At 43.3% G+C, this 17,770-nt stretch overlaps 1 protein-coding gene and 1 pseudogene across 4 annotated transcripts in view; both read left to right on the plus strand.

Moving 5' to 3' along the window:
• ppm1ba (protein phosphatase, Mg2+/Mn2+ dependent, 1Ba) overlaps positions 1-17,770 on the plus strand; it is a 229,672-nt gene that overhangs the window by 62,668 nt on the left and 149,234 nt on the right. The window lies entirely within an intron of this gene.
• Positions 15,628-16,535, plus strand: LOC148148935 (ATP synthase F(1) complex subunit gamma, mitochondrial pseudogene; annotated as a pseudogene).

Below are 17,770 nucleotides of genomic sequence, written 5' to 3' on the forward strand. Positions count from 1 at the left end.
CGGACAGCTTCAGTGTGGGTAGGGGCTGTCGTCAGGGATGTCCTCTCTCACCATTACTATTCAAGCTAATAATTAAGCCACTAGCAGAAGCTATACGGGCTTATTCTAATATAACGGCTCCAAGGGTTGGTACAAGGAAACATAAAATTATCCTTTTTTGCAGATGTTCTCTTTTTTTTTTTAGTAATCCTCTGATGTCTGTGCCTCGCTTAATCCAAGTTATTAATATATGTAGTGCATTCTCAGGCGAGAAAATTAATTTCTCAAAATCAGAGGCCTTGCCGATGGGTGGCCTCGCTAGTATGTCCCACTTATTGGACGGATCTCACTTTCCCTTTTGGTGGTCTCTAGGCGATTTCTTATATTTAGGCATTTTTATTGCCCCAATATTTGGCCATCTATACAAGGTCAATTTTGTGCATCTACTGGAAAGGATAAGGCAGGACCTTCAACGTTTGGGGGATCTTCCAATTTCATGGCTAGGTAGAATAGCTCTAATTAAAATGAATATCTTGCTCCGTCTCTTATACCCTATGAGAATACTCCCGGTGATGTTGCCCAAGCCGGCCGTGCGCAAATTGTATGGTTGGCTTGGTTCTTTCATCTGGAATCATAGACGGCCCCTCATTAAGTTAAGGAAGCTACAGCTTCCACAGGCAAGGGAGGGCTGGATTTTCCAGACTTTAGGAAGTATCAGCTGAGTTCCCTAGTAAGCTACATAGCCGATTGGGTTCTCGTCTGACCCGCAATCACAATCTGGCTGGACATTGAGGCTTCTCAAAGTGCCCTCTTATTAACCTCTTATTTTTAGATAAGATGAAAATCATTATGGACCACTGTAAAAACCCCATAGTATTAAACACAATTAAAGCCTCAAATATAATGCGGCAAAAACGAGGGTAATTCACATAAAACATCCCCCTATACTCCTCTAGTTGGGGCATGAGGTTTTCATCTGTGTGTCTCAGACGCCACATTCATCTAGTTGAGGTAACGGTTCTGGCTGGTCTGGGGCCCCTTTGGGGGAGGAATCCCACTTGAATACGGGTTTTATTACGATTTGATGTTCATTCCGAGCATGTAATCACTATTTAATTACTGTTATCCTCTTTTTTTTTTGAGTAATGTAAGATATTTGATCATACACTCTGGTTAGTTATAGGTTACATTAGTAGTTAGTTGAGTTTTTTCCTTTTTTCTTTCTATCTCTTAGAGTCATAGAGATGTACAGCATGGAAACGGACCCTTTGGTCCAACCTGTCCATGCCGACCAGATATCCCAATCCAATCTAGTCCCACCTGCCAGCACCTGGCCCATATCCCTCCAAACCCTTCCTATTCATATACCCATCCAAATGCCTCTTAAATGTTGCAATTGTACCAGCCTCCACCACATCCTCTGGCAGCTCATTCCACACATGTACCACCCTCTGCGTGGAAAAAATTGTCCCTTAGGTCTCTTTTATATCTTTCCCCTCTCACCCTAAACCTATGCCCCTAGTTCTGGACTCCCCCACCCCAGGGAAAAGACTGTATTTATTCTGTCTATGCCCCTCTGTAATTTTGTAAACCTCTATAAGGTCACCCCTCAGCCTCCGACACTCCAGGGAAATCAGCCCCAGCCTGTTCAGCCTATCCCTGTAGCTGAGATCCTCCAACCCTGGCAACATCCTTGTAAATCTTTTCTGAACCCTTTCAAGTTTCACAACATCTTTCTGATAGGAAGGAGACCAGAATTGCACGCAGTTTTCCAACAGTGGCCTAACCAATGTCCTGTACATCCGCAACATGACCTCCCAACGCCTGTACTCAATACTCTGACCAATAAAGGAAAGCGTACCAAATACCGCCTTCACTATCCTATCTACCTGCGACTCCACTTCTTTTTGTTCGACTGATTTTGGCTATTTATTTAAGATTTAATTGTATAATTAGTGTTTGTACTTGTGTTGTTTTATTTGTAAGCTTGTAAAAACGTTAAATTTTCAATAAAAATAAAAAATTGTCATGCGCCCGATTTCAGAGAAATTATGAAATCTTAGCTGTTTTGGAAAGCCTATATAAAAAGAAACTTGTATTTTATGTCCTGTTGTTGACAAGATGAATCAGTCTGATTGCCAGGATCCTCGTAGAGCCATTACAGCTCCAACTAAGATTTCAAAAATAAATAACTAAATTTACTCTTGGCAGGATTAGCTATGGGTATATAGAAATGGGGTCTTTGCTTAGATTTGGGTTAAAAGCAGATACTTGTGGTAGTTGCACTATGGAATTACACACTGAACATGCTTTTGGCTACCCCTCATGGCTCCAATCACCATGGCTGCTTAAGTGGCTTTCAAAATTGTAAGCTGAAACTGCCTGTGTCAGGGAAATTTGATTAGCTTTTGACCAATTAATAGACGAGCTGATTCCTGGAAGAGACTGAAAACATTATGTACTCAACATTATCTTGCTATTATCTGACCCATACTGGCTGTTGACTTTGCAACATTGCCTCCCTTCATCTCACCTTGGGATGCTCTAGTCAGGCCTCAAGTGATTGGCCATCTATTGGGATGGGTTTTGGTGTATTTCAGCTTTGCTATTTAACCAGGGAGCTATTGACAACTTCCTTGCCTTTATTCTGTCCTTGTTTAATGTTGACATACAAAGGCAGAGGAGTTTTCACCTTCACTGTCTCAGATGTATTTTTGGCATATCTTGTTAGGAAAAGGACAGCAATTGAAGGTCAGGAGGATGCTAATTGCATCAGAAGGGCTGTTGACCAGCTAGTGACATGGTGCTTGCTTGGTTTATTGAATGACTGTAGACCACTGGAAGTTTGGTAAAAACCCTCTGGGTATATCTTGGCTCCATTGAGTCAAGGATAGCACCAACTAAGAACTCTGAAATTCTGTCATGGTATTCATGTGGCTAAACAGGCAGATTCTTGACCTGCAGTTGTTGAACGCTTGGGCTAGGAGCTTTGGTGAAGGACTTCTCTTTTCTCATTTGTTGCAACTTTGCCCCATCATTCAAGTGTTTGGACCCAGAACATGATGCCCCTTTGAGAATTTGTCACCATGATTGGTAGCAAGTTTCTTTGTCATGAATATTGATGCGGTTGTGCGTTCAGGGTATCTTTGCAGCTTTCCTGCTAAGAAAACAGGACCTAGTAGGGCAGCACTTTTTGCCACCTGGTAATGATGGCCAGTTAATTGTAACTGATTTTACAGGAGTTTTGATACATCCTTGTAGGACTGGCTTCAAGAAGGATGCTTTTGTTTTGTAATAGTATGATGGTTCTCCCAATAATGGAGAATATAGCAGTGACATTCAGTGGACTTTGTCTGTTGTGTCTCTGATGCAGTGGGAGTCTTGCTGCAATATGGGACCGTAATGATGACCATAGCTCTTTATGCCAGGACCTGACTTGTGGCTTTTTTTAATTGTCAAGCACTTGCTGTCGTAGTGTGTATAAGGCTGAGCTAGTGTGGTTGATCAGGTATTTGGTTACCTCATGAATGGAAACCTTTTGATGGAGATGGCTGCCAAGGTATGGGAAGTGTTCAACTTCGTCCAGAGTCTATCCTTCAGCATTTATGGTGGCTGGAATAGTTAAATAACCTGGCCTGGGTTCTTTGAGTTCCGTTTTGGCAACATTCAAAGACAGATTGAATCTCTTGTATACAGAATTGATTCTAGTCCAGAGTGGGCAAAGACATTGTAATCATCTGTATACCATGATCATGCATATCTAGGGTGGCATGAATCAAGTGTGGCCAATACTTTTTCCATTTTGGTAGTAATTAATGCTTGCATCCAGAGGACAGTTGATGTTTGAAGTGAATAACCGCATGCGAATTGTAAATAGTATGGGGCTATCATACAATATTAGTTTTGTTTCCAATCTCTACTCAGTGCAAATTTAACTGTGCTATCATGAAGCAGTTGCAGGATTATGGATTCTCCCATACAAGGATGCCTAAAAGTGCAAAGCTTAGCTGGCTGAGAAAAGGGCCCAGAGAAGAGATCTGCAAATTGTGCACCTTCTCAGCCCACTGCCTTCCTTTGCAGCAAATGCATCAGAGATTGCCATGCCATAGTGGAGTACCTGAGTGACATCAGGTGCTGCATATTACAGTCTAACATCATGATGCAAATCATTTATCATACAAGTTTGGAAGTTGGCATTAATTTTTTTAGAAAGCAGCATCCTCACACTTCTCACTGTGCATTCTTGAATTAACTCATTTACTCAGCCAAAGTTACAGACTTTAGTGGCTCCTAATGTTATGATTGAAATCTTGTGTTCAAGTCTCATTCCACAGACTTCAGTCTAAAGTTTATACTGATACTTGGCCAGTGCTGAGGGACTACAGCAGATGCCATGAAAACCTTCATAAAGAGAATTGGATAAATACTTTATCAGCCAACATTTATTGCCCATCCATCTTGAAGGGAAAAGGTTTCCATGGTTAGAGAGTGAAGTAGTGGACAAAGTGGATAACTCCATCAAAGAGCTGACGTGGGTTTAATGAAATAAATGGTGATTTTCAGTGCTGTATCATTCTCCTGTGATGGGAGGGCAAGTCTTTCTTTAACACAGGTAGGATTTTTAACAAGATTTTTGTAAAACATTTCCGGATGCAGTAATATAGCTTTTGTGAAGAGCTTTGACTTTGATTTTGTTTATCTTGCAAGAAAGGGAACTCTGTTAGACTTGGTATCAGCAGGGAACACTTAGGAGACTGTGATCACTTATGATGAAAGTGAAGCTGGACAGTGGGGGATCCAGAGTCAGAATAATTAACTGGGGGTAGAGCTGACCTCAATGGAGCAAGAACTGAGCAGGATTGAATAAGTTGGAACCAAAACCTGGTGGGTGAAACTAGCTGAACAGTGGGCTACCTTGAACAAGGGAACGCTTTGAGCACATGGTAGGTATAGTCTTATAGGAAGTGAAGTAGGGCAACAAATCCAGCGCTCCTGGATGAGCAAAGAGGTAGAAATTAAGGTGAAGAATATCGTTTGCTTAATACCAATGCACATGTAGAATAGAAAATCAAGCTGTGTACAAACAGCTCAGAATGGAAATCTAAAAGAAGGAAAACTGGATTATGTAAAGATTATATCTTGGCTTACAGATGAACCAACATTTTTGATTGGTAATGAATACAAAGGTGGTGAAAAGAGGAATGGGGTGATCAGGACCAAGAAGAAATTGTGTATAAATTTTGCAGGGCATAGCTGAGGGGTTCAAGGAATACATGGCATCCCACTTCAGCCAAGGTAGCAACTGCCACCTTGGTATAGTGACTGAAGGAGGAAGGTCAGTCACTAGAAATCATCAAAATTCATAGAAAATAATTGAACTGTCGACAGAAATGTTGAATCTCGACAGCATGGAAGCAGGCCATTCAGTCCATGGAGTCCACACCAATCCTCTGAAGAGCATCCTGCACAGACCCCCTTGACCTTGAGTTTTCCATGGCCAATTCATCTAATCTACACATCTTTGGACTGTGGGAGGAAATCAGAGTATCCAGTGGAAACTTGTGCAGACACTGAGTGTGTGCCAACTCTACAGAGAAGGTCACCCGAGGCTGGAGTTGAATCAGTGTCTCTGCTACAAGGCATTTATGCTAACCTCTGAGGCACCATATTGCCCTGGCTGATCCTGAGTTCTTAAGGCAGTAGTTGAGATGCTTCCGAGGATATTGTTAAAAATCTCAACACCAGGTTATAGTCCAACTGGTTTAATCGGAAGCACACTAGCTTTCCGAGCGTCACTCCTTATCAGGTAGTAGTGGCCACTACCACCTGATGAAGGAGCGACACTCTGAAAGCTAGTGTGTTTCCAATTAAACCTGTTGGACTATAACCTGGTGTTGTGATTTTTAACTTTGTACACCCCAGTCCAACACCCGCATCTCCAAATCCAAGGATATTGAAGGACTTAAGAATGGAAATTACTGAGACACAGGTTGTTATTTCAGTCTTCCTAGCTTGGGGGAGATGTCAGAAGACCGGAGAACTGTAAACGTTCTTTGTTCAAAAATTAAACCCAGCAATTGCACATGTCAGATTAACTTCAGTAGTGGGGAAGCTTCTAGAAACAATTGCATCAGATGTAATTGATAGACACATGGAGAAATGTTGGTTGATTTTAGGAAGAGTCGGCATGGATTTGTTGAGGGGGGAAAATATTTCCAACGAAATGGAAGAGGTAATAGACTTGGTGAGGGTAATGGTGTTGATGTGGTATACATGGATTTTTAAAAAGGATGTGGTAGATGGTTTTTAGTAGATTTGGTATTTGCACCTTTGCTTTTCTTGATGATCGTAATCCAGATCTTGTGTGGAGGTCCTTTTTTTCAAAATTTGTTCATGATAGAAAACTTGTAAACAATATAAACTTCAGGGAGGAAAGGTTGTGGGTAGCAAATGCAATTCAATGTAGAGAAATACGAGATGATTCACTTTGGCAGGAAGAACATGGACAAACAAGACAAAACGAGTGGCATAGCTCCCAAGGGACTACAGAAGCAGAGACATCAGGGTATATATGTGTAAATCATTGAAGTTGGCATTGCACATGGAGGGTAGTTAATGAAGCATGCAGTGTCCAAGGCTGCCTTTGCATGGTGATATATAATAGGAGAGCTATGAGTTATAGACTTTCTTCTATAAATCACTAGATCTCATCTGAAGTATTGTGTTCAGTTTTGGATGGTTCATTATGGGAAGGATGTGAACATATTGGAGAGAGTGCAGAAGAGGTTTACAAGAATCGTTCCAGGGATGTGAAATTTCATCAATGAAGATAGGTTGGTTAAGTTGGGACAGTCATCCAAGGAGAGAAGATAAGAAATTTGAGACCTTTTCAAAATCATGAGGGTGTTGTGGATAGAGTAGATAGGCTGCAGAGTTAGTCATTTTGCTAAAGCAGTACAATCATATGGTATGGAAATAGACCCTTCGGTCCAACTCGTTCATACAACCAGATTTCCTAAAGTGATCTAGTCCCATTTGTCTGCATTTCACCCATAACCCTCAAAACGGTTCCTTTCCATATAGCTTTCCCAAATGTCTTTTAGATGTTGTAAATGTACCGGCCTCTACCACTTCCTCTGGCAGTTTGTTCCATATATGAATCACCCTCTGTGGCAAAACATGTCTCTTTTTAAACCTTTCCCATCTTACCTCAGACATATGCCCATTAGCTTTGGACTCCCCAATCCTGGGGGAGAAAACCTTGATTATTCGCCTTACCTATGCCCCTCATGATTTTATAAAGCTCAAGAAGGTCACACATACAATTTTCACAGTGTGGTTTGAATCTGGAATACACTACCTGGAATTGTGGGTGTGTTCAATCAATGCATTCAAGAAGCCATTAGTTTGTGTTTTGTTTTGTTTGAATAGAAAGTGTGCCAGGGTATTGGAAAAAGGTAGGAATTTGGCATTCAGTTATAAGGTCTTTGAAAGTGCCAAGACAAGGTGAGCTGAATGGCCTCCTTGGCTCAACCTCTTTTTTGATAAACCAACTGTTAATCTTTAGTTTCTGTTGGGAAAATAAATGGTCACTATTGATTTTCAAGAGTTTCATCTGATGAGATGACTGGGTTTGTACGTATGGATGATTGTCGTTCTCTGGATGAAGCCTGGAAGAAGCAAATATCCAAGCTTCCTGGCTGTTGCTTTTGAGATGGTTCATGTGCATATTCCATGGGAGAAGTGCAAAGATAGAGGATGGAGTAGTTGAAAACCATGTAAACGATGAGGCAGGAGCAGTTGAAGGGTATGGGGTTGACCACTTAGATGAGAATTTTTTTCTAACCAGTGGTTGAGGACAAAACATAGACTGCTTTCATCAAAGAGTAAAATATTGTTGATAGGTCTAAACTGATCGAAGAGTGCAGTGAGAAAGCAGTAATAGTGTACTCGGTTGGATGATCAATCACGATTATATCAAATGACACAGAAAGCTCAAAGGGTCAAATGGCATAATCCTGCTCTTATTTTTTGTTTCAGGCTATTTACAGTGGAAATTACATCGTGACTGGATTTGGGAATTAGAGCAGCATATGAGATACATAATTTAAATTGTTTTGTGCTCAGTTTGAATCTGTTATCTCGAACATGTGTAAAAATGAGATCTCTTACATCTGAGTGCCCTGACCAGTTATCAACCACCCCATGACCTTTGTTTCATTCACCCAGTTCCGAAATGATCAGGTGTACCCTAGAACATTTGCTAGGAAGCTAGGGAAGTGATTGCTGGACTCTTTGCTGATATGTTTGTATCGTGGCCACATGCGAGGTGTTGGAAGACCTGGGTGTTTGCTAACTTGGTGCCACTTTCAGAAAGGTAATAAGAAAAAGCCAGGGAACTATGGACTGGTGAGTCTGGCATCAGTGGTAGACAAGTTGTTGGAGGGAATCCTGAAGGACAGAATTTACATGTATTTGGAAAGGCAGGGACTGATTTAGGGATAGTCGGCATAGCTTTGTGCATGGGAAATAGTGTCTCACAAGCTTAGTCATAGAGATATACAGCATGGAAGTAGACCCTTCAGTCGAACCTGTCATGCCAACCAGATATCCCAACCCAATCTGGTCCCACCTGCCAGCACCCGGTCCATATCCTTCTAAAACCTTCCTATTCATATACCAATCCAAATGCCTTTAAATGTTGCAATGATACTAGCTTCCACCACTTCCTCTGGCAGATCATTCCATACACATACTATGCTCTGCGTGGAAAAAGTTGCCCCTTAGGTCTCTTTTACATCTTTTCCCTCTCACTCTAAACCTATGCCCTCTAGTTCTGGACTCCCCCCACCACAGGGAAAAGACTTTGTCTATTTATCCTATCCATGCCCCATATAATTTTGTAAACCTCTATAATGTCACCCCTCGGCCTCTGACGCTCCAGAGAAAACAGCCCCAGCCTGTTCAGCCTCTCCCTATAGCTCAAATCCTCCAACCCTGGCAACATCCTTAAATCTTTTCTGAACCCTTTCAAGTTTCACAACATCATTCTGATAGGAAGGAGACCAGAATTGCACGCAATATTCCAACAGTGGCCTAACCAATGTCCTGTACAGCCACATGACCTTCCAACTCCTGTACTCCATACTCTGACCAATAAAGGAAAGCATACCAAACATCATCATCACTATCCTATCGACCTGCGACTCCACTTTCAAGGAGCTATGAACCTCGCACTCCAAGGTCTTTGTTCAGCAACATTCAATAGGATCTTACCATTAAGTGTATAAGTCCTGCTAAGATTTGCTTACCCAAAATGCAGCACCTCACATGTATCTGAATTGATCTCCATCTGCCACTTCTCAGCCCATTGGCCCATCTGGTCAAGATCCTGTTGTAATCTGAGGTAACCTCCTTTGCTGTCCACTATACCTCCAATTTTGTGGTCAATCGCAAACTTACTAACTGTACCTCTTATGCTTACATTCAAATCACTTATGTAAATGACAAAAAGTAGAGGACCCAGCACCGATCCATGTGGCTCGTCACTGGTCACAGGCCTCCAGTCTGAAAAACAACTGTCCGCCACCATCCTGTCTTCCTCCTTTGAACCAGTTCTGTATCCAAATGGCTAGTTCTTGTATTCAGTGAGATCTAACCTTGCTAACCAGTCTTCCATGGGAGAATCCTTGTTGAATGCCTTACTGAAGTCCATGTAGATAACATCTACTGTTCTGCCCTCATCAATCCTCTTTATTATTACTTCAAAAACTCACTCAATCAAGTTTGTGAGACATGATTTCCCATGCACAAAGCCATGTTGACGATCCCTAATCAGACTTTACCTTTCCAAATACATGTTCGTCCTGTCCCTCAGGATTACCTCCAACAACTTGCCAACCACTGATGTCAGACTCACCAGTCCATAGTTCCCTGACTTGTCCTTACCACCCTTCTTAAACAGTGGCACCATGTTAGCCACCCACCAGTCTTCCGGCACCTCACCTGTGACTATCGATGATACAAATATCTTAGCAAGAGGCCCAGCAATCACTTTTTTCTAGCTTCCCACAGAGTTCTCGGGTACACCTGATCAGTCCTGGGGATTTATCCACCTTTTCATGTGTTTCAAGGTGATTGAGTTTTTTGAAGAAGTAACAGAGGATTGAGGGAAGAGCAGTGGACGTGATCTATATGGACTTCAGTAAGGCATTTGACAAGGATTTCCATGGGAACCATTTGGATACAGAACTGCCTTGAAGGTAGAAGAAGGGTGATGGTGGAGAGTTGCTTTTCAGACTGGAGGCCTGTGACCAGCAGTGTACCACTAAGATTGTCACTTATATAAACGATTTAGATGTAAACATAGGATGTATTGTTAGTAAGTTTGCTGATGACTGCAAAATGAGGAGTCATGGACAGTGAAGAAGGTTACCTCAGATTGCAACGGGATCTTGATCAGATGGGCCAAGGAGTCTTAGATGGAGTTTAATTTAGAAGAATGAGCTGCTGTACTCTGGCAAGGCAAATCAGGGCCGGACTTACACACAATAGTAAGGTCCTGGGGAATATTGCTGAACAAAGAGACCTCTGAGTGCAGGTTCATAGTTCCTTGAAAGTGGAATCTCAGGTAGATAGGATAGTGAAGAAGGCATTTGGATTGCTTACCTTCATTGGTCAGACTATTGATTCTGACTTGCAATGAAGACTATCTCCAAGAAGAATGTTGTGAAGCTTGAAAGAGTTCGGGAAAGATTTAGAAGGATCTTAAAAAGTTGAAAGGTTTGAGCTACAGGGAAAGGCTGAATAGACTCTGTAGAGTTGGAGTCTGAGGGATGATCTTAAGAGGTTTATAAAATCATTAGGGGAATGGATCGGGCAAGTAGACAAGGTCTTTACCCTGAGGTGTGGGAGTCTAAAAGTAGGAGCATAGGTTTAAGGTGAGAGGGGAAAGATTTAAAAGGGACCTTCTGGGAAACTTTTTCGCACAGGGCGGTGCGTGTATGGAATGAGCTGCCAGAAGAAGTGGTGGAGGCTGGTATAATTACAACATGTAAAAGGCATCTGGATGGATATGTGAATTGGAAGGGATTAGTGATATTTTCCAAATATTGGCAAATGGACTAGTTTAACTGAGGATAACTGGTCGGCATGGACAAATTGGATGGAAGGGTCTGTTTCCATGCTTTACATCTGTCTCTGTGACACTGCCTGAGTCAAGGTTGCACCTGTTTTGATGGCGCCAGTTTTGACAAGGTGATTCCGAAGTGTCCACCTTCTTCCTCCACTGAGGACTTCCTAGCACTGTGATTGACAGGGCTCTCAGCTGGGTCCATTCCTTCTCCTGCACTTCGGCCTTTACCCCCCTCTCTTCCCTCCCACAATGATAGTGTCTCTTGTCCTCCTCTATCATCCCACTAGCATCTGCATCCAGAGGATCATTAGCCATTATTTCTGCAACCATCAGTCAGATGCCACCACCAGACATATATTCCCACCCTGTCCTTTGACAGCTTCTGCAGGGACCATTCCCACTGGGGCACTCTGGTCCACTTCTCCACTCCAAACATCTTTGCCACTCCAAACATCTTTGCACATTCGTACAACACATTCTCCTGCAATCGCACTAGATGCAACTCCTATTTGTTTATTTTCTTGTTCTTCACCATCTAAGGCTCTAAACACTAGGTAAAGCGGTGCTTTACCTGTACTTCACTCAATCTAGTCTACTTATATTTGCTGCTAACAATTGGGCTCTTCTACATTTGGGAAATGAAACAGACTGAATGACCAGTTGGCAGAATGCTTCCAGTCACCCGCCACTTCTTCACACCATATTCCCTGGCCAATATCTCTGTCTCAAGCTTACTGGGAGTCCAGTACCTAATGTTTTGCTTGGGAACTCTGCAGCTTTCTGGTCTCTATCAATTTCAAGAATTTAAGGGCTTGAGCACCTTCTCTCGTGTCTTTACCCCTTGTGCCCTCGCACCAGCCCTTGTGATCACATAGATGTCGAGAATGTGGTGCTAATAAAGCACAGCAGGTCAGGCCGCATCCAAGGAGCAAAAGAATCGACATTTCGGGCATATGCCTTTCATCAGGAATGACGCTTGTGAGCTGGGGGGGGCTGAGAGATAAATGGGAGGAGATGGGACTGGTGGCAAGCAAGGTGAGAATGCAATAGATAGATGAAGGTGGGGGAGAAGGTGGTCGGTCGGAGAGGAGAGTGGAGCGAATAGATGGGAAAGGTGATGGTCAGGTCAAGAAGGTGGTGCAGAGTTGGAGGCTTGGGACTGGGATAAGGTGGGTGGAGGGGAAATGAGGAAACTGGTGAAATCCACATTAATCCCGTGTGGTTGCAGGATCCCAAGGCAGAAGATGAGGCGTTCTTCCTCCAGGCGTCAGGTGGTTAGGGTTTGGCGATAGAGGAGGCCCAGGACCTTGTATGTCCTTGATGAAGTGGGAGGGGGAGTTGAAATGCTCAGCCATTGGGTGGTGGGGTTGGTTGGTGCGGGTGTCCCAGGGATGTCCTCTGAAACAATCCCCAAGTTGGCATCCTGTCTCCCCGATGCTGAGGAGACCACTTTGGGTGCAATGAATGCAGTAGATGACATAATTGGAGGCACAGGTAAATCTGTCAGATGTGGAAGGATTGTGTGAGGCTTTTGGAGGGCAGAGGTGTGGGTGCAGTCTTGCACTTCCTGTTGTGGCAGGGGAAGGTGTTAGGAGTGGGATGAGGGTTGGTGGGGTGTGCGGGGATCTGACCAGGAGTCTGAGGGGAATGGTCTCTCCAAAATGCTGGTAGGGGTGGGGAGGGAAATGGATCCCAAGTGGTGGAGTCTGTTTGTAGGTGGCGGAGAATGATGCAATGTATGTGGAGGTTGGTGGGGTGTAAGGTGAGGACCGGGGTGTTCTATCCTTGTTAAGTTGGGAGGGATGGTGTTCAAGGGTGGAGGTGCAGGAAGCAGAGGAAATGCGCTGGAGGGCATCATTGACCATGTGGAAGAGGAAATTGCGGTCTGTGAAGGAGGCCATCTGGCGTTTTTCTGTGTTGGAATTGGTCATCCTGGGAACAGATGCAGTTGGAGGAATTGGGGATAAGGGATGGTGTTTTTACAGGAGGCAGAATGGGAGGAGGTGTAATCCAGGTAGCTGTGGGAGTCAGTGAGTTTGCAGTAGATGTCTGTGGTTAGTGTGTCGTAGGAGATGGAGAGGACCAGGAAGAGGGCGATGTCCAAGATGGTCCAGGTGGATTTGAGGTTGGGGTGAAAGGTGGTAGTGAAGTTGATTTAACTGTTCAACCTCCTCGTGGAAGCATGAGGTAGTGCCAATACAGTCATCAGTGTAGTGGAGGAAAAGGTGGGTGATGTGCAGGTGTAGCTGTGGAAAATGGACTGTTCCATGAACCCAAACAATGAGGCGGGCATAGCTGGGTCCCATGTGGCTGCGCATGGCTACCCCTTTGATTTGGGGGATTGGAAGGAGAAGTTAAGGATGAGGACCAGTTCAGCCAGGTGGATGAGGGTGTTAGTGAAAGGGTTCAGGTTGGGATGGCATGAGAGGACGAAATGGAGGACTTGGACGTCTTTGTCATGGCAGATAGATGTGTACAGGGACTGGATGTTCATGGTGAAGATCATGAGGAGGGGGCTTGTAAAACGAAAGACTTGGAGGAGGTGAAGGGTGTGGATGGTGTCCCAAAAGAAGGTGGGGAGTTTTTGGACTAAGGGTGTGATATTAGAGTTAACTTGCTCTGCTGACCTGCAGAAAATTGGATGTCCTGAGCCCTCTGACTTGCAGGTAGATTGTAAGGAAATCACATTCCCAGTTATTCAAAATCCATTTACATTGTCATTTCTTACTATTTATATTTTCATGCCTCATTCAGCAATGAATAAGAACACTACAGTTGGAATTCTGACTACTCCCTCTAGTTTGTTTGTTTTTAAAAAAAGTACAATTCACACCAGATCTGGCCATTAAGGGATGATTTGCATTACATTGTTTCTGGTGGTGAGGTGGTCACTACATTGATCTTGAGTGGCATGTGACTGTGAGAGAGTGACTGGGGGTTGTCATGTGGGCATAACCAACTGTGATATCAAGATTTTGTATAAATGAAGGACTGATTCCTTTGTTCAGGAAGTGCTTTCCTGGACATGCTTTGCAACCATGGCCACGAGTGTTCAGAGTTTCTCCAAAGCTTGTATTGTAATGTACTTAATAAAATTTTGTTTGTTCACAGAAGTTGGCGTTTGGAGTCTCATCAAGTGTGTAAGAACCTCCGAAAAAGAACTCAACAAGGGGGATAGGACAGTGTCAAAGTATGCAGAGATGAGTTAAGTGGGATAGGAACAGGCTGGGATAATGGGTCGACCTGGGAAGTCAGGTTTGTGAATCTTCGGTGGGAGGTAGAATCTGGTAGTGCGGGGTTTGCGGACGATGAGGTTGGAGGCTGCGGATGAGAGATCCCCTGAGGTGATGAGGTGGTGGATGGTTTGGTGATGGGAGGTGAGGTTGTGGTTGAGGGGGCAGTCTGAGGTGGTGTCAATGAGTTAATGCCTGGCTTCAGCAGTGTAGAAGTTGATGCGCCAAACTACCACAACACCCACCTTGTCTATTGGTTTGGTGGTGATATTGGGGTTGGAGCAGAGGGAGTGGAGGGCGGGAGGTTGGAGTGGGTGAGGGGGGTGGGCAGGTTGAGGCGGTATATGTCATGGTGGCACTTAGAAATGAAAAGGTCAAGGCCAGGCAACAGGCCAGCACGGGACGTCCAGGTGGATAGGGTGTGTTGGAGGCAAGAGAAGAGGTCCTCAGTGGGTGGGTGTGAGTCTTTATTGAAAAAGTAGGGCCAGAGGTGAAGGCGGCACAAGAAATGTTCGACATCTCAACGCATGTCGAACTCAATCCGGGAGCGTAGAGGGATGAAGGTGAGGCCTTAGCTAAGGACTAAACATTCATCCTCAGTGAGGGGAAAGTCTGGGGGAATGGTGAACATACGGCAGGATCGGAGCTAGGAGCTGGGGTGGGGGTGGAGACCGCCAATCGAGAGTGTGTGGGTATGGGGTGGGGAGTGCATCACATGAGTTGTTGTAGCCTTTTTGTCAACATTTAATTGTCGCCATTTAGCTGCCGTTCATTCTCCCAGCCTGACCTTTCTCTGGTTCTTTGTCTTTCCAACATTTTTATTGCCCTTTGGACTGTTGCCACCTATCGGTAAAGGCAATCTCCAAACACCCCCCCCCCCCCCCCCCCCCCCCCCCCCAAATAAAAGTAAATATCAACCATTGTCTGGCTACGTCAGCTCTGAAGAAGGGTCTCTGGACCCAAAACATTAACTCTGCTTTCTCTCCACAGATAATAGCTTTCTCTTGGCTATTATTTCTTGTTGGCAATGGCATAAAACTATTGACTACTGCAAATAAGGACTGTATATCTGTTATGTGACAAATGGTTAGGTCATGTTTCCAAAGGTATGTGAAGAGGCAGAGGGTTGGTGGCAATGTCACTGATTAGAAATATAAAACCCCAGGCTAATGTTCTGATGCATAGGTTCAAATGTCAACATGACAGATTGTATTATAATTGACTAGGAAACCTTGAGTAAAAAGCTACCCTTCAGCTGCATCTGCTGGGGTAGGATTCGCCATGTTTGCAAGGTACAGTGTTTTGTGATTTAAGCCCCAATGGGGCCATGTTAGAAACATGGTAACTCTGATGGACATCAGGCACTTCAAGTCCTTTTGAAAATACCCAAAATGTTACCCAATCCCTGAAAGTTGTGGCTGTGGCAAAATCTGCAAGAGCACAGAGGACTGAAACCAGCAAGAGTTTATAGAACAGGAGAAAGCAGGAATTCAAACACTTAAAAGCTAAGCCAGATACTTGATCATTGGAGTGTCTTCTCATTGTGGTGATTTCTTCAGAAGTGTTGAAAGATCATAAATCAAATACAGGAGTTGACTGCTGCCGGAAAAGACATTAAGATAGCTCCTATTAGTGAGAAAGTGAGAACACTGTTGCACGGAAATAAAATGCTGGTTATGTTCATGCAAGTGGTAAGTTCATTCATTGTTCAAGTTGCAGAATTGTATTAGCTTTTCCTTGGATTTTGTTGTGCAGAAAAAGGTTTTAAGGAAGTGGACAGGAAGCAATCAATGTGTGCTGATGCTTCAATTTTTGCATCTGAGATCTTGTATATTGGCTTTGAGTTTGATCAACATTCTGTGATATTCAACAAGTTTAGGTCTGTGATTCCTTATGACTGACGCGAAGCCAGGATTCTCTTCTGAGACTCTTAGAAATTCTGAGGACATTGGTAGCTGTAATGACATTGCAGATGTTATACAAAACTACCAAGAGTTCTCTCTAGCAAACATCATTTAATTGAGCTTAAAGGAATCCACCACAAGTGAGGTAGGATGACTGCTATGGATAGTTCCAGCAAGAATGCTTCTGAAATTATTGATAAGTGTGGCATTGACAATGAACTGTTCTGGACAACTGCTTTTACCAAGGAGCTTATTGACATTATCTCTGGTGTTGCTGCTCTATAGACGTGGTCTCCAGAAAGATGCCAGTGGCAATAAATCAAAACAATTTTGTTTGAAGATGGACAATGTTTCTGTCTAATTCATGGAAATCTTCTGAAATTTGTAAATTATGACAATTAAAAACCTTACACAGGAACAAAAGCGAACCTAATGGTGACCATGTAACCATTTGTTGTGAAGAAAGTCTTGTTTACTCATGTCCTTTTTTTAGTGAAGAAAATCTGCCATCCTGACCTGGTCTGGCCTGAGAGACTCCAGACCCACAGTTGAACTTTAACTGCCCACTGGTCATTTGGGTATGGGCAGTAAATACTGGCTTATGCAGCTATGCCTACATTGCATGACTGAATGAGGGGGAGAAAATGCTTGTAAATTGTATTGTAATTGCAACATGACCAGAAAGTGTTTGATTAGGCAGGAACTAATATTATTTGACAGACCAGCATTCCACCCATAGTATTCCCTACCTGTAATGCTTTTACAAAAACAATCATTGCTGTTTACCAACATTTGGGCAGGTAATCACCCATGCTTAAAGTGTAACATGCCGCCTCTTAATTTCAAAGGTTTCTAGCTCATTGTTGGAAAAGGTGGCCAATCTCTTTTCCCACTGCTGTCTCCCCCTCACTGCACCCTCACTATTATCCTCTGTCTCTGCTCCTCCCACCTGTCTCTGCTTCTACCTGTTACCTCCCCCCACCTAATGCTGTCAGCTGATTCCCTTCATCCATCTGCATCTGGTATATTGAGAAAATTATGTTGACTGTTGAGAAGTTTACACACAAGACCCTCTGAGAACCTTTATTTATTAGCTGTCTGTGAATTCTAGTCTGATCCACAAGGGGAAAGATTGTGTCAACATGTGCTGTCAAGACTCCTCAAGATCTTTTATATATAAATGAGATCGTTTTTTAATTTTATAAATGCCAATAGATACAGTCCCAATCTGTACAGTCTTTCCTCTGAAGAAGAATTGGGCAATTGATTTCTTATGTCCTTCCTTAAATATGGAGACCAAACTTTGAACACTATTTTTAAAGTTGCAACATTGCTCCGTATGGTCGCATAATTTCGTTACTAATATATTCTGTTTACCTTCAAGTTGATAAATATTGTTAGGCACAACCATTGAATAAAGGCTATGTACTGACTGTGATTTATGCATCAGGGTACCTAGATCTCTCTGTACGAGAGAGTCCTGCAGTCTTCCTCATTTTAAATAACATGCTTCTTTTCTA

Source organism: Chiloscyllium plagiosum, unplaced genomic scaffold, assembly GCF_037043375.1.
Source record: "Chiloscyllium plagiosum isolate Xiang-an unplaced genomic scaffold, Cpla_swu_hap1 HiC_scaffold_10, whole genome shotgun sequence".
Lineage (NCBI taxonomy): Eukaryota > Metazoa > Chordata > Chondrichthyes > Orectolobiformes > Hemiscylliidae > Chiloscyllium > Chiloscyllium plagiosum.